We start from the raw sequence: 23370 nt of genomic DNA, 5'->3' as shown, positions 1-23370 counted from the left end.
TCCTTTTGTTTGTTTGTTTTAAGTTTCAAGAATCACCTTTCTCTCCTATTGTTTCTCAGGACGACAGAGATATAGAAAGCCAGGTTGCATTTATACTTTCTACCTGGCACAGAGCAGGTGTTCAGTACTATTTGTCGGGTGAAGATGGCAGGAATAGAAAAATGACAGTTCCAAATCTGAGACTGCCTTGGGTGAATCAGGATCCCTCTAACAAGTTCACGGTGGGGCACTCTCTCAGGATGCAAATGGCACTGGAGAGGAGATGGGCGCTTTGCAGCCTCTGGGCCCCTGGTGAAGGAGAAAACCGTGGGCGAGGAGGACCAGCAGTTTCCAGGAGGCATTCGGAATAGGGTGGGAGGGAAGAGAATCGACCAGACTGCTTATTTGGCTCTCACTGATTCTGTCTGCATTTTAGTCAAAGCTGCTCAAAATGGCTCATGTGGGCAGACGGGACCTGAGTCGGCCAGTCAATACCATCCATCGAGCGCTCCCTGGGTACAGAGCTCAGAGCTCGGAGCTGTGGAGCCAGAAATAAGGCACGTACGGTTCAGTTCTTCCCCTGAGGAGCTGAGAATCTGAGGGAAACAGACAAGACAGATTTGCTCGCAAAAGACGCAAAGCCCATTAACACACAAACATGGAAACAAGGAGCTTGCCTGGTCAGTCATCCATTGCTTTGAGCCTTGGTATGGAAGGCAGAAGGGAATTTAAAAACGAGAAAAGATTGCAGCAACTTGGATGAACACACAGGCCAGGCCAGCGACAAGCTTCCTTCTCTTGCTTTGCTTTTGGAAAGGGGAGCAAAACGCCTCTGACGTATTCCCACACTCCCAAGCCGCACAGGCAACCGTGATGGAGCTGCTCGAAGGGGGAGGATTCAGGCTTTGCAGAAGCAAGGCTGGGAGGGACTCTCTCCGAGTGCCGCTAGCTGTGTGATCTTGACGTATTTCTCCAGCTGTCTGAGCTCGCTGTCCTCATTCGTAATATGAGCACAATCCCCACATCTTATAATAGTGAGATTAGAGGATGCAAAGTACCTACCCAGTGCCCAGCATAGCTATGGTGGCTGCCCAGTGAGTGATAGTATTTCTTGTTATTACTATTCTAACCATCATTCTAGTCTCTCACCCCCGCCTCCCAGAAGTCCTTGCAGAAAGAGCCTGGCTCCTCTATTGCCTCCCCTTCTTCCGAGTCTCAACTTTGGACCCAGCCTGCTGTCTCTGGTCAGCAGGGCTGCCCACCAGTAGGAGGCTTGGGCGTATTATCTACTGCAACTCAACTCCCAGTGCCCATCATCGGGGACACCAGACCAGGCTATGCAGGAGGGTCCTTGCTCCACGTTCTGTCCCTGGAGCCTCTATGCTGAGGGAGATGAAAGGAAGAGCCAGGAGATGGAGCCAAAGGTTGCAAGCCAGGAAGCAGCCGCGTGGCCTTCACGTAGAGATGGGTGGGCGGGGGCAGGTGAGACGGGGAGTGGGAAGAACTGAGAGCCAGGAGGCCTAGAAGTCACCATGTGGCCCAGTCTGGAGCGAGGCCAGGGAAGCTTCTGGTAAGACATTTCTTTTCTGGGAGGCCCGGCAGGCCAGCAGGTGGCCATTTAAAGACAGATGCGACTGAGGGGTGTGCCAGGATTGACAGGGCCCATCCTTGAAGATAATGTGGGGTAAGCAGAATGAAGCTGTTTTGTTGATTTTGTGACCACTGCCCACGACTGGCCTCCTGTCCTCAGCTGCCCTCACCCCTCCCCGAACCACTGGTCTTCCACCAGCACTCCACAGCCTTGTCTCGATCCAGCAGCTGGAATGATCTCTCTGAAACCTGAAGTGGATGTTGTCCTGGTTCGCAACCTTCCAGGGGCTCCCGTTGCTCAGCCTGAAAGCTGCAGTCCTCCCCATGGCCTACGAGTCCTCCCCTGGGCAACCCAGACTTGGTCACCCCCCATTCCCATGTCATCCACTGCCACTCACCACCCACTCGCTCTCCCCTCCAGCCAGGTGCCCTGCCCCCGCAGGCTCAGACACCCCAGAGCTGTCCGGCTCAGAGTTGGCCGATCCTTGTGCCTACGATTCTCATCCCTGGAGATCCATGTGGCTCACTCCCTCACCTCCAGAAGTCTCCGCTCAGCCGTCACCTTTACCAAAAAGCCCACCCTTCACATGGCTTAGAGCTGTGCCCTTCCCCACCCCACCTCTCTCCATCCTCTCTACTCCATTTCATTTAAAAAGCACTTGTCACCGTCTAACAAACTCATTTAATTTTTAAAAATCTAATAAACTTTTGGCTGGGCGCAGTGGCTCATGCCTATAATCCTAGCACTTTGGGAGGCTGAGGCAGGCGGATCACTTGAGGTCAGGAAGCTCGAGATCAGCCCGGCCAACATGGTGAAACCGCGTCTCTACTAAAAATACAAAAAATTAGCTGGGCATGGTGGTGTGCGCCTGTAATCCCAGCTACTTGGGAGGCTGAGGCAGGAGAATCACTTGAACCTGGGAGGCGGAGGTTGCAGTGAGCTGAGATCACACCACTGCACTCCAGCCTGAGTGACAGAGCGAGACTCTGTCTCAAAAAAATATATAAAATTTAAAAAAAAGCAATAAAAAAACATTTGTCTGTCTTCCTTCCTAGAATATAAGCTCCATAGGGCAGTGACTTCATTTTATTCACTGATATATTCCAAGTAACTAGAACAGTAACTTGGCACATAAGAGGCACTCAATAAACCTTTGATGAATGAGTGGGTATTATATTATTACAACTACTACGACTACAGCCACTGCCTCCACTACTAATGGGCTTGGTCACCCAGGCTGGAGTGTAGTGGTGCAATCATAGCTCACCATAACCTCGAACTCCTGGCCTCAGGCGAGCCTCCCAAAGTGCTGGGATTATAGGCATGTCATCCTGTACTCCAGTGGGTCCACTGCGCCCAACTCCTGAAGACCATTTTGATGACCTGCTATGTACCAGGCTCTGTGGTGGGTGATTTAACACGAGTTTCAAGCACAACTTTGTGATGCAATTCTTGCCACATTTGACACATGAGGAAACTAAGGCTCAGGGGCGTTCAGCCACTTAACCAGAATGTCCGAGTTAGAAAGTGGCTAAGACAGGACTTGAACCCAGGTCTGCCCAAATTCAGGGCCTGTGTTCTTTCCAGTCCAGCGTCTCTGCCTCCACTTGGATGTGGTCAGGCTCTGTGGTAGAAGTGTCCTTCAGGGATGGCATGAGGGGAGGCACTGCCTGGGTCCATTGATGAGGCTCCCTGGTGAACTGCACACCGGGGTATTGCTGAGGCAGGTGATCAGCATCCCTTGTGGCAGTGATGGTCAGCAAAGACCACTGTCGGAACCCTCGCCCTCCCCAGAACCAAGAATGTGCCTCCTCACCATCTCCCTGCCTGCCCTGGACTCTGCTGAGAACACCTTCTCCACATAACAGTCAAAGGATCTCTAAAAATTGATCACCAAACCCATCACAGCTCTTCTTAGAGCCCTCTAGCCGTCACCCATTCTGCTCTGAAAAGCCACTGAAAGTCCTTCCCACATGCGTGGGGTCCTCTAGGCTCTGGCTCTGCCTTCTCCCGTCTTTGTCTGCTTCGCTCCCCACTCTCCGCCCTCGCCCACCTTCTGGCTCCTCACACAAGCCAGGCTCATTCCAGCCCTGTGGCCTTGGACCAGCTGCTCCCTCTTCCTGGAATGCCACTCCCCAGGTCTCACAGAGCTGGCTTCTCTTAAGCTTGAAGGTCACCTCTGCAGAGAGACCTCGGCTGACTGCCCAGATGCTCTCTCCTGTCCTGTCTTTTTCGTTAGAGACAGGGTCTCACTCTGTCACCCAGGCTGGAGTACAGTGGTGCCATCATAGCTTCTGCAGCCTCGAACTCCTGGATTCAAGCGATTCTCCTGCCTCGGCCTCCTGAGTAGCTGGGACTACAAGTGCATGCCACCACGCTCTGCTCATGTTTTAAACTTTTTTGTAGACATGGGGTCTCACTATATTGCCCAGGCTGGTCTTGAACTCCTGGCCTCAAGTGGTCCTCCCTCCTCGGTCCCCCAAAGCTCTGGCATTACAGGCATGAGCCACCATGCCCAGCCTCTCCTGTTCTCTTCTGATTCTCTGCAGAGCAGTTACCACCATGCACTATTTCCTAGTTGGTTATTCATTTGGTTCTTGGATTCTACCCACTAGACTGTGAGCTCCTTGGGAGCAGGTACTTTGTCCATATTCATGGCTGTCTCCATGCCTGGAGGAGGGCCAGGTAGAGGGTGGGTGCTGATTAACACCTCTCCAGAGAGCCAGTGACTCCTGGTTTGAGGCAGAGATGGACCATGTGGGCACAAAGGAGAGTTAGATTCTGCAGGGAGGTTATCCTTAGTGGCCTGGAGCAGAAACAGCACCACATTGGCCAGGTCCTGGGAAGGATCTGAGTGCACAACCAAAGAAGTCTGCTTTCCACCAGGAGACCCGGAGATGCCAGAGAAAGCCTGAGGGGGCCAGAACCAGAAAGATTTGGGAGCACGGCAGTAGGGACTAGCCAGGGTGGGGAGGCTGGCATGTGAGAGACCGGGCCGCAGCCATCAGCCTCCTGTGCACGGCTGTGTGTGCCGGTGGCTCAGGTCCACATCCCAGCAACTTCCTGTTCCAACGCCCTCACACACATATACCCTTCGCCACCTCAGGAAGCACCAACAGAATGCTTCTCCATTTAAAATTCAAACTTACTGTCTACGTTGCTGTTTTTTTCTAACTTTGTGAGTGTTTTTCCTAATTACCAGTTGGATTTTAATGAATCTAATGAATCATGTAGATATAAACACAGCATATACAAATACGCCAGTTCTTGCATTTATTCACAGGTGAATATGCGAGAAAGAATGATTGTTGGATTCTCATTATTTGTCATCAGTTGAGGCCGCGGGCCTGGGTCATTGTAAAAGTATGACTCAGTACCAGGGAAACACTGTACTAGCTTTGACTAGTCGCTCTTGCTCTTTTTAGGTTTTTTTTTTTTTCTGCTCCTGCTGGCATTACTGCATTCCCCTTTGATGGTGAAAGAATGAGATCAATGAAGGTACCAGAGAATGTATCTGGCAGGATCTTCTCATCTTCCTCTTTACCAATTGTCAGAACTTGATCTGATTTGCAAACCTGGCGGATGGACAGGTGTCTTGTTTGTTTCTGGTGGTTCCTTTTGTTTTATCTTCATGTTTCTGGTGGTTGGGTTTTGAATGTCAGCCTGTGGAGAGAATGCATCCTTCCTTGACTGAGATGAGAGCGCTTTGAAAATTGTAAAGCACGCACGTTGTCAGTAGTTTTGTCGTTGTTGTTGTTATTGGTTCCTTCCTCCAGACAGGGGCCTGGTTCCTGCACTATTCCGTCTTCTCTGCATTATAAGATCCTGAGCTCTAGACCGTCCACCCCAGGGTCTGTGCATCTGCAGGAGAAGCGAATCTGTGGCTTCCCCTGCCCATTCTGGGAAGCCCCTGAGCTCCCGGAGGTTGCAGGTGCTCTGGGGCCTGCAGTTTGGTGAGCCTGTGCCATAAGCCACCCCTGGAGGGAGCAGAGGCAGAAACACTTCAGTTTATCTCCAGTGGACAAAGTCCTTATCTCAGAAGCCACAACTCCCTGGCCAGGATGGGATCCAGGTTCCTGGACTGTCACCTAGCTAATCCACAATTGTCCAGAAGTAGCCTCCAAGATGGCCTGAAATGTAGCTTGAGCTGGCACTGTAGGAGCTGGTGCACCATGGAGGTCCCTCCTCCCCTCTTCCCAACCCCACTGCTGCCTCGGAGAGGCTGACTCTTAGGTGGAGCAGAATCCATCCTGGGCCAGGCAGAACACAGTTGCTGCAAGCTGATGTGCAGGTGTTGCAATAAATGTCTCTGGGGTCACTGTATACCTGGCGGGTCTCAGCACGAAATCCCCCCCTGGAGACTAGGCACTCTTCCCCTTCATCAAGTGTCATATTTACAAATCAGAATGATTCCAGAGTGTCAAGGCCTGCTGTCTCTATCTCTTGTCTTTACCCCACTAACTAGATTGTGACCTCTCTAACATCACTTCCCCTTTGCCGTGGCTTCACATAGAGTTAATGGGCAATAAGCATGCATGAAGTGGACACAAATCTCCACAGCAGAAACCAGACTGTGACTTTCTTTGGAGCCATGTCACCTGCCTAAACCAAACTCCAGCAGACACGACATAGACACTCAGGTGATCTGTGGCTTAAGGAACAGGAGCTGGGGCCTGGCATTAGCCAGATGCAGTGGCAGGGTGTGTATTTTCCAGCGTGCTCATCCTAATCCACTGAAGGGTGTTCCTGGGGCACGCAGGGGATGCCACGCAGGCTTCAATAGACGGCTTTTATTCTTATGCTTGATACTTCCTGCAGTTTTATGTTATCTCGTGCAGTTATAAGGAGATGGAGATAACATGCATGTTTGCCTTCTTCTGATTATGTACAGTGTCATTTCGCCAAAAATCTACACCAGCCACAAGGATACATTTTGGCTGAATATTACAGACTTTTCTCATTATCTTAAAAAAACAAAAAACAGAAAAACCTAACTAACCTCTCTACTGTTATCACACATAAAGTGATGTAAATGTGTGTGCCATTGCAATAAAGTCACACTGAGCAGAATTAAACGCTCCAGGTTTGGGCCATGACTAAGCAGCATGACCGAATGGGGCATTTTCTGGTCTGCTTGCAGGCCCTTTCCTCGCTGGGATGGTGGATGGCTCAGTGAGACATCAGAGAGCAACCGCTCAGGTGGGTCTGCGTGGCCCTGAGACTGTTCACATTTTCAGCCATCTTTAAGGCTCAGCTTGCTTCTCGAGAGGCAGGAATTGGGAGCCCGCTGCGAGGACTTCCCTGAGTTCAGACTGCGCAGCTTGACTACATGCCTTTCAGGGGCTCATCCATTCTGCTGACGAAGAATAGATGTTTGGCACTTCCAACTAGGCCGTGTGTCTTGCCAGGTTCTACAAAGACACTGGGGGAGATGTCCTAAAATGCAGCCCCTGTTCTCAAAGAGCTCACTGGGTGAAAAGCTTGACATACGGAGGCAACACGTGAGCGATAAGTCACTTAAGTCATGCTCGAGCATATCTCTGCAAATGTGTGGAAGAGATGGATCAACTAAGCCCTCAGTCCAGTAGTGCAGATGTGGAGAGGGCAGCCATGCTCTGGCAGAGTTCCTGAGTACTTCCTGTTTTGGAATGCCAGTGGCGTCTGCCCTCCTCGCTGTTTATTCAGCATGCATTACCATGCATTACCATGCATTACCATGGGTGATTAGTAATTTAAAATTTTTATCTCCTGTAGCTCTCACACTTAATGGTGGAATCATCAAATGCTTTAGAGATGCCATCGGCCAAAATGGGGAAATCGAGGCAATCAGAGACGTATGTGACTTGTTCAACGTCTCCAGGTTCCCCATTCATCCAGCGGCTTGAGAAGCCAGCCTTTGGCTAGCGGGAAGAATAGACAGGCCCTGGCACCACACCAGTGGCCCTGACACCTCAGGGAGGTCCATTTAGTGAGGTCTTCATTTGGGTCTCTAGACCTCACAGCCCCCCCATGCAGGCAGGTGAGGGTCTTGTCCCAGGATCATCACGAACAGGCAGGTGAAGTCACTGGGTGACATCAGCACAGATTTATGTACCAGGACTCACCCTGTAGCAGGAAAGAACACTGCTGCTCTTGGCAATATATACAGCAGGACCAGGAAGCAACCGGAGAATCAGTGCCTGGCTTGCGGGCACAGGAGATATTTCTACTGCTATTCTGGCTTGGGCTTCTTTGGAGAAGGAGCCAGGGCCTGCAACGGTTTTAAGTGGCCCCTGCAGGTTCACTCTGACCCACCTCAGAGATGCCCCCACAACACCCAGGGCCCTGCAGGAGGAATCTAGAGACTTAGGGTCTAGGCTCAACATTGCCACTCATTAGCTCTGTGGTCTTGGCCATGTCAACCTAAGTTGAATGGCGGCCACAGCCCTGTGGCCTTCCAGGGTGTCACGAGGTATCCACATGGCCTTACACACATGAGTGGCAGAGCTCTTCCTCTCTGTCTTGCAGTGGGAGGCCTTGTTGGAATGGGAAACAAGCTGTAGAGATAAAAACAATGAACCTGTTGACTAATCCTAGAGATGTCCAGATGGATACATTTTTTTTAGACAGAGTCTCGCTCTGTCACCAGGACAGTGGTGCGATCTCGGCTCACTGCAACCTCCAACTCCTTGGTTCAAGTGATTATCCTGCCTCAGCCTCCCGAGTAGCTGGGATTACAGGCACACGCCACCATGCCCAGCTAATTTTTGTATTTTTAGTAGAGATAGGGTTTCACTGTGTTGGCCAGGCCGGTCTCAATCTCCTGACCTCATGATCCGCCCCTCTTGGCCTCCCAAAGTGCTGGGATTACAGGTGTGAGCCACCGCACCCAGCTAGAATACATTTAAATAGGACGATCCAAAGACCCACTGATGTGTGCAGCCGCTGATCTACCTTGTACCACGAAGATGCAAGATACAGCATGTCATATCACAAACATTCAAACATTAGCCAGACTCCCAAGTCTCTTAAAAATCCTCACAACCAATTTCCTCAGTGACAGTTTTTCAAATCACCTCTCTTAGAAACAGCTGGAGAGTAGATTAGGGCCGAGCTGATTTTGCAGGCTCCTAAATACTTATTTGGGCCCTCATGTGGCAAGAGCTTCCCATCTCCTGCAGCAATCGTCAAACTCTCCAAACCCCTCTGGGTGGAGCTGTAAAGACCCTCTTAATGCCAACAGCCTGTCCTGAGCCCCAGCAGCCCTGGGAGCCCAAGGACACTGTCTTCAGGAGACTGCGATGAGATGGCTGTGCAGATGGGAGGGCGGGGGCCTGGGAACAGCCATGCCTTACAGCGTTCTCCTTATACCCACTGTGGTTCAGGCTTGAGCTCCAGGAAATAAAGAAGAATGCTTATGTCCATTAAGGCAGCAGCAGTGGCGTGGAGGTCCCGCATCTGAAGTTAGCGTTCTATGATGATGATCAGCCCTTGTATCTTTCACCAATAAAACAGGCCCCCGGACGCCATGAAATCCCTGTTAGAGCCTCATCTTCCTTTCTGACCCTTGACTTTCGCTAACATACAAAGGCTGCTCTCCAGCGACAGGGCTAGTGACTAGTTTCACTTGTCTTTCTACAAAGAGAAGTATTTTAAATGCTTTCTATTTGTAGCCAACAAGCCCTGTGATGACTAACAGCAAAGGTGGAATCTCTCTGTACATTGATTTTTAGTGCAGGCTTAATGTCTGTATGTAATTATTTTTACCATGTAGGTGAAGCAAGAAATTAAATTGGGTTTTTTAATGAAGGGGAAAAACCAGCACTAGAAATGAAAGATCACAGGAGAACTTGAGCAGGTCACCTGTTTGCAAATAGTTTCTGCTTTAGGTCTCTGTTACTGAAAATACATTTCCCCTGCCCCCATCCCCCACAACCTACAGATCTGCTGTTGCTTTCTTTGGGTTTCTCAGGAAAGAAAAGTCTCCTAGGATCCTCCTCTTCAGTCTGCCTGACAAGCCTCAAAGGAAAGCAACATTCCTATGTAAGGGAGGGGAATGGGTTTTCTGCAGTTTCATGCATACTCCGTCGAATTCATGGATCTTGAGGCTGGGGGAGCTCCTGGAGGAACCAAATTCATATCCTCAGGGCCGGATGAACCCACCACGAAGCGATGCTGGGAGGCATACACGAGCTGCCCGGCTTCCCCCTGAGAAAACAGCCTGTTCCTTCTTCAGCTTGCCCTTCTCCACTTACAGGCTATGAGAGAGAACACTGGAACTCTGAAAACAAGGCCCAGGGAGTCGGATTTCCACCCAGGTCGAGATAGGAAGGGCAGGCCCAGACATCCCCGCCAGAGGCTGGTTTTCCAGGCAGTACCTGGGAAGACAAGCTGAGCCAATGGGAGGCTGTCGGGTTAGGCTCAGACATGCTGTGCCCCAGTGGACACCAAGCCGCCGAACTCAGTGTTGCTTCTAGAAGGTCACCAGGGACTGGGAATGAAGGACGGGGATGTGGCTCGACAAGGCCCTGACCTGAGCATCAGTTCCAAAGTCAGTAGCCCTCTCTCCCTCTGGGTAGCTGCTCTAGCAGACTCTAGGAGGCTGCTCCTGTGTCTGATGTGAGAGATCCACTTGCCCTTGGTTTTGAGTCGCAGGTTAAGGAAAGGGGACAACCGCCACATCAAGTTCTACTTCCAAACCTGAGCCTCTTCTTAAGAAACTGAAGTTCGTCTTTGGATCAGTTTTGCCCAGCAACAAGTTTTTATTTGTACTGTCTCCCCACCCTGAGGCAAAAGTGCCCCTGTCTGGCCTCCAGCTCCCAGTCTGCCCTGGCTCTGCCATCCTCTGGGGACCCCAAGCCTGTGGGTCCTGTTTGTATGGGAACTGGTACACGATTCTCCCCTCCTCTGCTCCTTCCAGCTCTCCTCGGCCGTGTCCTCAGCACAGGTGTCAGCCAGGGTGTGTGGGGCGCAGGGAGGCAGGGAAGGACTGGGCATTCCAGCCAGCAAGGGTGGGAATGGGTCTGCTTCGCAACATCCCCAAAGGAGGTCAACCAAGTCCCCTCGCCCCCATCCCAATAGGGCCCTCTTTGCTTTAACTTAGTGCATACCCAACTCTGTGCATACCCAACTCTGAGCTGGGAATGCCTCCCGAGAAAGGCAGCCAAGGCCTGTGATAACAGCAGGGAGGAGCATGAGGAGGGATTTCTGGGGTCCATCTCCTACTCACCCATGTTTCCCTCCACGACCTTGACCCTCCTGGTGGCTCTGTCCTCTCCCTGGACATGGGACACAATCACGTACACTCTGGAAAGGCCAAGGAGGGCTCTTCAGAGGGCCAGCTGTGGTCCATCTGAAGGTGACAATTTGCCAATTTGTTTTCAGGGAGGCTGCCACGGGCCTCACAGTAGCAGTCCCTGCTTCCGCCTTTCTGTCATTTTCCAACTAAAGAGGCCAGGAAATGGCCGAGTCAGCTCCTGCTGCAGCACCTCCTAGAATCAGAAAAGGCCTTTCCGAGAATCTTGCTGAACCCTGAGGGTGGGGAGTGTCAGATTTTGTAGCGGGGGGAAGCTGGCAGTGGAGCCTCCACTTCTAAGTAACCTTTGCTTCGGAAACCTGCCAACTCTCTGCCTGGAGACTTGCCTTTGATCACGACTTGTCACCTTTCAGGAGATGTTCCACTTTCTAAGCAGGTGAAAAACGAACCTGATTAAAAATAGGGAACTGGACTCTTCACAGAGTCCCCCTGTAAAGCCAAACTACTGGCTGCACCTACAAGGGGGAAAAGGGTACATCCCTGTCCCTCAGGTCCCGGGGCTCCGTGGGACCCAGGACCCCCGAACAGCCTGCAACCCTAGGACGACGGCCTGGCCACGCTCCAGCAGCAGGCAGAGGCTTGGACCATGGCCACGTACTGGCTCCTGCTCGCTGGGTTCACCTTGGTGACCAGAGGGCACTGTGACCGCCCACTTCTCCTCCCTCCCTTCCTCCTCCCCTCAGTGCTTTATGGACCTGAGTTTCTGGAGCTTTCTCAAAACCGTGGACACATTCCCAGTGGAAATCATGACATTTTCCGTTTCACATTACGCACTCCACAATGCCCCAGGAAGGGAGAGAGAGAGGAAAGGAAAATAAGGCCTGGGAGCCAGCCCCTCTCTGTCTGCAGCCAGGGCTGCTCGCTGCTCTGTTTATCCTGGAGTCACCTCCCTCCCGAACTTGACAGCCAGTGCCCCAGTGTTTTCTTCTGCAGTCAAAGGCCCCGATGAATAGGTGAACTGCCTTTTCTATCTGCTCATGTGGCACATCTGGATAAAGGCGTGCCTCTCTACTTTGTTGTGTTTTTTTAAAACTTTACTTTCCACTGCCATGGTAACTGCTGCATGTTTGGCAGAGGGAAAGAGGAAAAAAAAAAAAAAAAAGCTCGGAGAGAAGAAAAGGAGCTCTCAGCGCGGGGCTGGCGGCCGTCCAGGGTAATCATGCCGCAGAGCTGAAATGAGGCCTCTGGCGGGCAGCCAAGTTACAAAGAACAAAGCTGTCAGTTCCTAATGTTGGCGGCAATGCTTGTTTGGCACCCTTATATGGTTTCCCAGAACTCCCTGCCTTGGCCGCCTTCCATTCCCTTCAGGGCAGCAAACAGGATTAGCACAGCTCCGAGTTGTTTTTCTCCTCTCTCCTCCAACTGTTCCAATGACATCATCCCTGCTGCATTCATTTGCCAGCAGGGTGGTTTTTCTCTCTCTCTCTCCACCTCCCTCCTCCCTTCCTCCCTCCCTCTCCCTCCATTTCTCTCTCTCTCTCACACACACACACACATCTCTACTCCCACTCACTTCCTGTAGCCTCCCCCTCGCCTCTGACTTTCTTTAAATGCAATGTTTTAGGTCATTCTTCTTGTCCAGCTTCTCTGTTAAATTAAAAACACCCTAGTGCTTGTACATTTAGCTGAATCAAGCCAGACGCTGTATTTTATTTTTATAACTGAATTCCTGTGAGATAAAAATCTCATTTTCCTTAGTAGGCTGTAATCAGCACTCACAGGGATGTGGTTTCCAACTGCCCCAGCTCGTGCTTCCTTATGAAGCTCCGCTGAGAAATGAACTTGGCTCCTGTTCAGGTTTAAAGGGCCCGAGGCGGGTCACACATTGCTCACCCATACACACACACACACACACACACACACACACACACACACACAAACACACACACACATATGTGGGATGTGCACACAAAGACCATCATACATGTATGCACACACACATGGACACACGTTCTCGGCTCCACACACAAAGAGCAAAAAATATTCCCTGAGACAGACAGACACACAATCAGTACCCAGTGTCATTCTTCCCCTTTCCAGGAGGAAAATAGGTGAATAAGTCAAGCTGAAAGCTGCTTCCGAAAAGACTGTTTTAAACTAGCAGGCAGGCCAGCGTTATGCAACTCATGGCTGGGTTCATTAAAGGAATCGAGGTTTGCCGACTGCACAAATGTTCCCCTGCCTGCCTCCTCCCCAGCCCCCCCACCCCACCCTGCTCTGATTCATGAACTAGTTTTCAGATTCATGAATCACTCGGGAGCCAGCAAGAGAAAAATGAGTAGTATTGATCTCATTTCAATTGAAATGGGCTCATTAAGGCCATGCTGGCTGTGGATGGCTTTACACGACAAGACGCTAGCCAGCATCCGAGGTCTGCAGGCGGGCGCCCGAGCCTGCGGGTGGGACAGGACTCCTTGGGTGAAGCCTCCACGGAGGGTGCCCCTTATTATTATTAAATGGACACAGTATGATCTACTGGTACAAGGCACTCTGGCTGGACTCCGCGGCCCTCGTTGGGCAGGCCGGTTGTCTTCTTTTTGTGTTGCCCGTTTTTTTTTTTGTTATTTTTTTCACAGTTAATAGAATCTCAGTGCAATTTCGCTCCTGGATTTCTGGTGACTCTTAAGGACTACCTGAAGTAGGAATTCACCTTCTGAACCAACTGGCATATCTTGGGGTTTGTTTGTTTTAACGCAAACAAGGAGCTTTTTACTCTTCTCCCTCCAGCCCTCTGCCTTGCCACCCACCTTGTACCATCTTCAGCGAGGAGTAGGGGCTAGGAACCATCTAGACTTGGAGTAATCTAATTTATGTGGGGAAAGGTTCTCCACCAACTGGATGGCTGCCTTCACGTGGACACCGGTCTTATAAAACCACTCTTTCCCTTCCCAAATGAGAATAATGTTTGAGGAAGCAGCAACAGAGCCTGGGTGTAGAGACATCGCAGAGGGAGGCGTTAGGCCCCTGGGGCAGATGTCGCAGAGGCTGCCCACAAAGGAGCTGTCTTCTCTCCCACTGCCTTTCCTCTCCCCAGTTGAGTTCCAGCTCCCTCTTGACACGAGCTCCCCTCCCCATTCCAGCCCTTCGCCTTACACTTGTCCTCACGGCTGGGGAATCTTTTCTTCTTCCTCTCTACAACACCGGTTGGGCACCGTGTGTGAGCAGATCAGGAGAGGCTATTAGCTTTGATTTGCAGCTTCCAAATGGATTTTTGCATGGTTACTTCTTCCAGCTCCTTCCTCCCCCACCCGAGCCCTGGGAGATTAAAAACAATGGACTGGACACATGCTTTTCAGAAACCCCAAAAAGCTGTCAACCAACACCACAGAAGGATTCCATCCTAAGAGGCATACTTTTGGATCCAAGAGTTTAGAAATGAGATTCTTATCCATTGACTTCAGAGACACCGTCATGCATTAGACGCATTTCCCTTGGCAGGGATTCGACGAAGTGACCTTACTCCCCTTTGTTCCTGCAGTGCCCGGAGAAACTGGGAATGACCCAAAGAAGGAAAGGGAAGATGTGTTTGTGTGAATTTCAATCAGCAATTGGTTCAGAGTCAAGAAGAGCTGTTTTGCCTTCCGTGAGGTCTGTCTGAAGGTGCCTTTCAGCTCTGAGCTGCCCGAGCATTCCTGGGCTGAATCTGCAGTCAACCGGAGCCCTGGGCCTGCCGCTCCCCCGTGGGTTAAAATCACTCCCACAGATTTGCTGGCTGGCCTTAGAGCAAATGGGGATAGTGGGTTGGCTCAGGTTTTTGCATTAACTCGTCTGATTTTTTCCACTGCAGCCTCCCATTCTGTGATAAAGCTAAGTTGCTAGGAAAGCTTTATGTAACACCCACCCAGCCTCAGCTTCTCAGAGAAGCAAGTGTTGTTTCCAGAGTTCCCCATAAACCTGGCAGCACATCAAAACCTCTGTTTCATAACAGACTAGAAATAGGATTTTCTAATAACATTCCGAGGACTGGACTTACCGTGCAGGGATCTGTACTTTTATGAATCGTTAATGGTTAACTAAACAAAGACCCCCAGGGTACCCAACCTGCTATCTCTGGGGTCAGGTTGGGAAGGGAAGTTGGAAGAATGTGGTTTCTACATCCATGATCTCTTGGTTAGTGACCCAGGGCCCTTTTCAAATAATTTGCTCAATAATCTCAAACATATTGGAGGATCTTACTCATTTTTTTAAAATCAAAAAACTACCTTCTTCCTGCTTCTCCCTTCATTCATGGAGAATGTGGTTTCCTTTTATTTTGTTGCCAGACACACTGACAGTTATGGATTTAACCCCCAGCTTTCCTTTGGGAGAGGGCAGCTTTCTTCCAGACACACCTAGATTTGGGGGATCCAAATATCTTCATGCAATAGACAAACCACACATTTCAAACTCCCCTCCCAGAATCGTGGGTTGACAGAGTGATTACAGAGAGAAGGGAGCATGAGGTTGCCACGTCCCTCCTCCCTCACACCCATGTGCTCCTCCCGAGATGCGGTCCACCCCATCTCGTCTGATTCTGGTTTAGATTATCGCAGGGATGGGAGTTCCCTCGAAAAGGCCATTTACAGCCTATTTAGATGTCACTTAAGAAACTTCTTCCTAGGATTCCAATGGCATGTCCCTTTGTTCCGTGTTGTCACATTGCCCCCGCTGGCGTGGCGGTTCCTCCCTTCCTGGCTCTTCCTCGCCCTCCTTGTGCAGTAAGTACGTGGGCATCACTTCAAACAAAAGGAGCCCTTGTCGGTCGCTGTTGAGGTGAGGAGGACTATCACCAAAGCCCCAGGACAGGGTAACTGTGGAAGGCAGGGGCTCAGCATTAGCAAGGCTGACCTTAGGGAGAGCCTGATGACAGGTAGCTGCCTCTGGGCGAGCATGAGCTGCCTTACGAGGATGCTGTTGTATGGGCTCTCCCTCACTCCTTCCTATGACCCTCCATGCCCTCAACATTCTTCCCTGGGTGCACTGTCTGGGCTCACCTGGACAATTCACGGGAGCACCTCGTTTCCCTGACCAATACCTAAGCTTTTGTCCAGCTAGAACTACTCTGCCCCTTCCCTGCACAGCCCTCAGCTCTGCACACCCTGTAATGTCCCTTTTTTTTTCAGCTTAATCGTCATCTCTCCCTCTCCCCAATCTCCTCAAATAATTCTGCTTGGTAAATCTCTTCTAGCTTCTTGCTTTGGAATATTGGCTCCCAGAGGTTCCAATTCTGGCCTTTCCAGGGCAGGTCTCACGTGGTCATTGCTTCTGTGGCTGTCCACGTAGTTTCCTCCATCCAACTGGCATTTGCAACACCTTCCCATTTAGTTTCATTTGAGTTTGATTTACCAGTGTCTTACCCTTTCTTCTGGATGATTAGCAAACATGAAAAAGAAAAGGCTACCCTCTCACCAGGGCTGTCTCTTGTGTCCAGCTGGGCCCTCAGGAAGAAGCCCCATTCCCCCTGACCTGCACACCAGCCCTCATTGTGAAATGACTCCAAGGAAACTGCAGTCAGAGTGGGCTTCCCTCACCAGACTGAGATTTCATATCCTTGAGATCCATTTAGTGCCTGGACACCTGGTTGCTATGGGGATGGTTGTCATGAAAAACACACCAATCTGTGGAGAGATATAAAACGGATCCCGGTGGTACACACTCGGGCACATTAGCTCTGAGAAATGACTTGCTGCTTATCACTTTCTTTTGTGGACACAGTGCCTCTGCTTTTCAAATTCAACCTGGGTGACCTTCTTAGAACCAGGCCAACACAAATCCATTTTCTGTCATTTCCTAAGGGACAATCAAGGGCTTCCCCAAATGCCAGATGCCCCCCGTCTTCCTGTCCTGAGCTGAGTCAGCTGAGAAGAAGAGGACATTCTTTTCTGGCACGGTTTGTTCTTTACTGACTGCCATTGATCCATTAGCAAAACAGAGCAGGCAGAACAAAAATACTGACCCTGACAACGCTTCAGATCAGGTGGCTCTGATGAGTGACAGATGTTAGCAGGAGACCTTGGATGCACTGCCCAGTTTGCAGGGGCAGAAGCTGAAAGGACACCAGAGACCAATTCAGGACACAGCATAAACCTGCATCAGGATTGGGTGATTCAGCAAGGTATTAGCTCAGGCCTGGGTAATTCAGCAAGAGACACTGAAAAGATGTATAGGGATGTTCATTAACCTTACCTCCTCTTCCTCCACATTCTCAAAACTTGCATTTGGTTATCACTCGCTGAAGGTCTGTTTCTCCCTTGGTCTGGCTTATTTGCAGAAACCAGTAAAACATTTCATACATCTCTCTTGGGCATAGACCTAGACTCCATGGCTCTGGAAGGGTAAAGGGGCAGACACTGGTTCATTTTGCAATTCACAAAGAATAGCTGGAGGCCTTCTGACATTTGCTTGGGGTAAGGGTTGAAAGAGTGGTTTGGTGTTCCGATTTTAAGCTGTGCCATTGGCTAAGTGTAACTTGGAGTAGGCAAATTGGGAGAATTAACTACAGCAATAGTCACGTTATGAATGCAGGCAAGGTCTACTTCTGAAATGGTTCCCAGCACTAGTGGGACTCCCTATCTGAAAGCCTGCATTAAATACGTTCTTTCTTTTTGGGGGAATATGTCTGAATTCTTAAAAATGGGTCAGAACTTAGTCACTGACTTGGTGTTTCATCTTCAGCAATTCCTTTGACTTCTCAATGCCTCAATGTCCTTTTTTATTACTGAGAGAAGTGATTTTGCTTCTGTTTCATACCAAAAAGAGTTTTAAACATCTTTCGCTTTAGTCAGTCCTATCACATTGCTGCTGATAGTGGAGGTAAAGACCAGACTCAGATGAATGTGCGAATGTGAGAACAATGAATGCATTTATCATGCACGATGTTAGTGTAAGGTGCTATACAATGTTAGGATGTGTGTTCTTAGTGCTCTCTGTAGACTGAGTGGTTATGAAGTCCTGCTGTGGTGTTCCAAATTCTTCAGCTAGTTCCACTAACTACACTGGGCTACTGTTATTTTGACCTCTCATTTGCATATCTTCAATTTCTCTAAATACTCCTTTAACCCTCTTTATCAATAGTTTATTGACTGCATCCTCCCAATCATTCTTACCTCTTATCTTTATTTATCTCATTTAAGCTAATTTTTTAAATACAGTTTAAAAGCTCAGCTAATTTAGTCATTTCCCTTGCAACACCCTTCTCCTTCATTAATGGACCTAGTTTCTCTTTTTCCACACTCTTCCGCCGGCACATACACACACACACACACACACACACACACATAAAAGCAAACGTGTTTATAAAAACACACCTTCTTCCCCTTAGTTACTTTGGCTGGCATTAAATCATTCCTCCTTTTTTTTTTCTCTCCTGCCCCCATATTTTTCCTAAACACGTTAACTTGGCCTTGATGTTCTTTCTCATTCTCCTCCCCGTGTGTCTCCATTTCTTCAGCAAGTTCAGGAGAGAGTTGCTCTTTTGATTTTTTTCCCCACCCTGGCCCAGCTGAAAGCTCAGGGAACACTTCTTGCTTGCTATTTTTTATCCTGTTTTCATGGGACCTGGAGTCTCAGCCCTGCAATTATGGTCTCTTTCATGTTATCTTTCTCCCAAGGCAGCAGCTCACATCCTGGCAAGCGACACAATGGCAGCGTGGGTCTTGACTTAGCTTTCATACCTTTTGTTTCAGAATGCAGGATTTCCTTATGGTTTGTTTGGGCTTTTAAAAAAGCTTATTTACTGATCCTGAGAGGTGCCAGATTTACAACCTGGAAGAATAAAGGCCAAGTTTCTATGTGCCTGGAAATACTCCATCATGTCCAGGCCCACTGTGATGTTTTGGGCCAATCTAGAGGCTGATTTGATGGCTGTGGGTTCTACCCTGTTGTCACCAAAGAGGGGCTGCAAAAACAGCCCAGACCACAGCTCACTGTGCCTCTTGTTGCATAGAGAGGACAGGGCGAGGAATTCAGACCAGGATAATATCTGAAAATGGGGAGAACGTTGATTACATTTTAAAACTACAGTCTTGTTTATACTCTGGTAGTCAACACTAAACATTTATTTGTTTAAATTAAGCTCCCTCGACTTAATTAAAAGTTACAATGTGATTTTAAAAAATTTATCCAACTGTGTTTAAACCTCACATTCCTAGATTTTGTACCAAGGCCTTATCTTTATACAATAATTACAATACAATACAACATTTTCACAAACAAATACTTAAATGGAGACATGAGGTCTTTTTAGGAGAGAGGATATGTGACCTTCATGGTGGAACCACAGACGGGGCCTTAAGTATGAGGACATTGTAGGTTTACTCAGTAATCTCCAGCCAACGGTGTCTGTTTTTTTTCCTTGAGGCTGAGGGTAATGTCGTTGCCCAAGAAGCACTGGAGGAGAGGCAGGAATACAGACAGATTTGTCGAGAGCACTTACATGTGTGCACACACAGTAACAAAAGGCAGGCTTGTTGTACGGCCACATCACGGAGCCAGGGGACGTGCCTTGGGAAGATGAAATGACAGTACTGTCTCCATAGCACAGAGCCCAGCTTTCTACCAGAGCAGTTACGGAGCTTGGGTCTGGGTGATTTCAGAGGCCCTGATCCAAGTACCTTTCCTAATAAGTCTGACGCTGTGTTCCAGATTTGTACTTTGTGTTTACTCCTTGCATCAAGACAGTGTCTCCAGAAGTTTCCTTTTAAAACTTTTTCTTCCCCTCAGAACGCTACATCCTCTGCCTGAAGTGACAGTCTCAGCCAGCCCACGAGCCCTGACACGCATTGTTTGAGTTTTGAATCAACTGCCGCCTTTTCATGGAGAACTTCCTGAATCTGCAGTTAAAATTTCATTTTTTTCTGGGTGTCCCGAGTAAAGCACCCTCTGTTAAAGATGTATCACTTCCGCTCTATTACAGCTGCCTGTGGGCATCCCTCAATGGTGAGCTCCGTGAGAGCAAGGACTGTGTCTTTGTCCTCCAGATCACGATTCGTGCTAAACACTGCCCTGTCCAGAATTTATTGTTTTGTATTTTGACGTCTCTGTCCAGATGTCTCTCGGGATCAGACGGAGAGCTCTTTGAGCACATGGACTTTGTCTTGTTTATCTTTATAGCCCCAGTGCTGAACAGACTGTCACACCGAAGGTGCTCACAGGCCTGTCGGATGATTGAAGTTGTACAACCTGTAGACAGAAGAGCTAAGTGTCCACACAGCCCTCCATACTCTTTCCATTCTATGTACCTATCTTGCTGTTGCCATTTACTCCTTTCTTTCTTTCTTTTTTTTTTGAGACAGAGTCTCTAGCTGTCACCAGGCTGGAGTGCAATAATGGCACGACCGTGGCTCACTGCAACCTCCGCCTCCAGAGTTCAAGCGATTCTCCTGCCTCAGCCTCCCGAGTAGCTGGGATTACAGGTGTGCGCTACCACGCCCAGCTAGTTATTGTATTTTTAGTAGAAACGGGGTTTCACTATGTTGGCCCGGATGGTCTCGATCTATTGACCTCATGACTCGCCTGCCTCGGCCTCCCAAAGTGCTGGGATTACAGGCAAGAGCCACCACGCCAGGCCACTCCTTTCTTACTCCTTTTTAGTCCAGTGAAATCTAGCTAGCTTCTCCCTTACCCGTAAATGTTTCATTGTAACTTATTCTTGCTCAGATTACTAGAGCTATATTTAGACCTCCTAAATAGTATCCTCCACTGCTTACAGTCCTTCAGAGGTGTGTGCTCCTCAACAACTCTGACCCAGCCGTGGTTCCAACAACCATGCCAATGTGAAGGACCCTAGATTTCCATCTCCAGCAAGGACCTCTTTCCAGAGCGTTGGATGGGTATTCCCATAACCTACTAGACAGCTGCATGTGGCTATCTCAGAGCCCTTTAAACTCAGATCATCATCTTCCCACCAAAATCTGTCCTCCCATCAACTCAGGACAAACACCTCACTGTAGGAGAACAAAGGAAGTGGAAATCTAACAGGTGGCAGGTCACCTACAAAACCTTAGTGTCATGCAAGAAGGCTGTCCTGTGCGGTCATGCTCAGTATTGAGCCAATGTAATGAAGAAGCGTGTAGTGTGTGCTGGGCATTTTCCATTATGTTTCGGTGGCCCCACATGGCTGGACTTCCCAGGAGCTTCCCAAAGCTCCTGCTTTGGTTAATGGTGAGCATTTAGGCCAGATGGCCTTGCAAATATCTTTCCTACATGGGGCACACTGTTGCAGCCTTGCTCTAAGGCATAGCCTGCCTTTTTTTTTTTGTATGATAAAAGAAATATAGAATATTAATATATTCTCCCTGGTTTTCAAAGATTCCCAGTGCATTTTTCTAATACAGCCGCTATTTACATTATATTTTCTTCTTGATTCATCATTTTTGAATGAGGCCTTGTGGGTTTGAGGGCTAGTGAGAAAGAAATAGTGCTGGGGAGAGGGTGAGGAAGAGTGCTTTAGATGAGCGGCACGACTGTAAATCTTGAAGTAAAATTATCTTTGTGAAGTAAATGGTACCTGAATTTTATTCAAATGAAAAGCTGGGCAATTGACTGTTATTTAAAACGATCACTGTTCTATACTTCAAATGCACTGAAACAGGTTTATTTTGCAATAACCTGGAGAACATATGCAAATTGAAGTTATATTGTTTAATCTGAAGAAGTGAAGGCTGACTGAATAATTGGACTGCAAGGATATGAAGTATTATGTTGAGGATATATACTGTGATTTACCATTAAATAGTACACAAAATTAAAATGGACTTAAAATGCTCAGGAAATATGTAGGTTAGATAATAGAAAAGTTAAAATTTCTAAAAATAGCTAATGCTTCATGGATTTTCAAAGTTTTGGGGTTTTTTTTTGTTGTTGTTTATTTGTTTTTTGAGGTAGGGAGAAGATACTAGGGGAAAAAAGCAGATGGAAAACTTCCTTGTGGTTTTTCCGTAGTAGCTTAGAGTCTGTTCTAAAGAGCAGAGATTTCAGAGTATGTCTTGGAAACCCTTGTGTTCTTTGTTTCTTGTAGACACTACACGCCTGTCCCCTGGCCACAGAGGCTGATTTTGCTGTATCTGACATGGGTTTCTTGACCTGCTGGGAAGGCCCAATGTCTAATTTCCTGGTCTGCACCCTGCAGAAACCAGTGGAAATTAAGCAGCGATCGATTATCCTACCCCATCACACCTTTCCTAGATCAGATGATGCTGGCTGAGGCTTTGAAGCATTGACAACACACTCTTTTTTCTGTTTACACCTTTTCTTCAGAGGACCTGACTCATTCCTTGTAAAGGGAGGAATCACAGCAGAGACACCCCGTGTAGCCACACTGCACCCTTGCAGGGGCTGGGGGGTGAGAAGCAGGATGTTGGTAGTGGTGTTGTTACCCCTCATGACACGAATCAGGCCCTTCCGCCATACACATCATTGAGGGGATTCTGAAATGGGGTCCTAGGGTTGCTCTGCTCTGAGATGGAGCATGGAGTACCACCTTGCACTGTTGCTCTGGAGTCTGTCTTTTGCCTGGGTCTAGCTTAGCAAGGGCAATGGCAAGAAGGGGTTTGGGAGTCAGGAGACTATTAATTCCAAGGGCCAAGGATTGGCACGTCGTGGAAGATTCTAGAAGTGTCCGCTCAGATGGCAAATATGGGGACAACATTACCGGCCCTCCTTCCAGCAAGGAGGTTAACGTAGACCCACTCACTGCTACCAACCACCAACTCTTGACCCTTGGAATGAACCAGTCTGTTAACTCCCAAACCCCTTTTTGCCATTGCCCTTGCTAAGCTAGACCCAGGCAAAAGACAGGCAGTGCTTCGCGCCACTGTCATCAGGGAGGCGCCTGTGAGATTCTGCCTTGTCCCCATGACCTAGTTCATGCCCTCAATATGCCGGTGAGATGTGCAGGAGCTTCCTGAAAGGCCGCATCATCCAGCCTTTATTTTTGTACCTCTGTATGAGATGTTCTCAACTCCTGCTGTCCAGTAGCCTCACTTAGGGAACCTGTAAATAATACCTATGCTTGGGCCCCACCCCAGACCCATTAAACTGGATTATCTGGGGAGGAAACCTGGCAGTGGTGCTTTTTAAACAGCTCTCCAGATGACTTTAGTGTGCAGCCTGGATTGAGAATTGCTGGATCAATTGCTGGGGGAAGAGAGAGTTTTGTGCCTCACTCTGTGTAGGTGATACCTTAACTTCAACCAAGAGTTCTGACAGATCAAGGACCATTGCCCTACCGGCTGGGGAGTGACACAAGAGAGGCACGGGCAAGGAACCAGTACAGGGAGCCCACTTAACATGGGAGAGCTGTACAAAGTTCACTGCAAAGGGTGAAACCTGAATTGTTTGCATTACACGTGGGTCTTTGGCAGATAGAGACGGGGAGACATTTCTGCAGAAGGACAATGTGCAGGCATGATGCAGCATGATTTTTCAGGGGGACTAGAAGGTAAGTGTCAAAGAAGCAGACTCTGGGGCTTCCTTGTCCCTTTCCAGGAGCTGAGACCTGAGCTAGACACCATCAGGTGCATAACAA

The 23370-nt window shown here is 48.9% G+C and overlaps 1 long non-coding RNA gene across 1 annotated transcript; it reads right to left on the bottom strand.

The window, feature by feature from the left end:
• Positions 1-4821: 4821 nt before the first annotated feature.
• On the bottom strand, positions 4822-12419 carry LOC116457736 (uncharacterized). Its single transcript, XR_004245092.1, has 3 exons — positions 12379-12419; positions 10779-11233; positions 4822-8106 (listed from the first exon to the last, which is right to left on the bottom strand). It is a non-coding gene; the product is annotated as an uncharacterized LOC116457736 (long non-coding RNA).
• Positions 12420-23370: the final 10951 nt, after the last annotated feature.

This window comes from Hylobates moloch, unplaced genomic scaffold, assembly GCF_009828535.3.
Source record: "Hylobates moloch isolate HMO894 unplaced genomic scaffold, HMol_V3 SCAFFOLD_18, whole genome shotgun sequence".
Taxonomy (NCBI): domain Eukaryota; kingdom Metazoa; phylum Chordata; class Mammalia; order Primates; family Hylobatidae; genus Hylobates; species Hylobates moloch.
The sequence above is the reverse complement of the archived record's forward strand: the minus strand, read 5'-3'. Positions and strand labels throughout refer to the sequence as shown.